The sequence below is a fragment of the Alligator sinensis genome, unplaced genomic scaffold, assembly GCF_000455745.1.
Source record: "Alligator sinensis unplaced genomic scaffold, ASM45574v1 scaffold787_1, whole genome shotgun sequence".
Classification (NCBI taxonomy): Eukaryota; Metazoa; Chordata; order Crocodylia; family Alligatoridae; genus Alligator; species Alligator sinensis.
The window spans coordinates 3,312,042-3,312,282 of record NW_005841911.1 but is presented as its reverse complement, the minus strand read 5'-3'; the positions used below and the strand labels follow the sequence as shown (position 1 = coordinate 3,312,282).

At 67.2% G+C, this 241-nt stretch overlaps 1 protein-coding gene across 5 annotated transcripts in view; it reads left to right on the top strand.

Moving 5' to 3' along the window:
- The window catches only part of MECOM (MDS1 and EVI1 complex locus), a 505,030-nt gene that overhangs the window by 440,180 nt on the left and 64,609 nt on the right, over positions 1 to 241 (top strand). Inside the window, exon 1 of one of the 5 annotated variants that reach the window (XM_025198051.1) lies at positions 7 to 186. The exons of the other annotated variants lie outside the window; for them this stretch is intronic. The gene's annotated coding sequence lies outside the window, so the exon portion shown is untranslated. Of the gene's footprint in view, positions 1 to 6; positions 187 to 241 lie in introns of those variants that run through there. 5 annotated transcript variants of the gene reach the window in all.

Genomic DNA, 241 nt, shown 5'->3' with positions numbered 1-241 from the left:
GCGCGGAGCCTGCCGGCAGCCCGGAGCCCGGCGGGCGCTTTGTGCGTGGCTTTCCCCGGAGATGCTGCTTCCAGCCGCTTGAAGGATTTTTTGTTGTTGTTGGTGTTTCCTCCCTCCCCTCCCTCCTCCCCTCCCTTGGCTCGGAGGCGCCCAGGGTTCAGGACTCAGTGCCCTGGGAGACAGAAGGTAAGAGGCGCGTCTGCTGCTAGTGCGACTCGTCCCGGCCAGCTCCCGGGGCCCC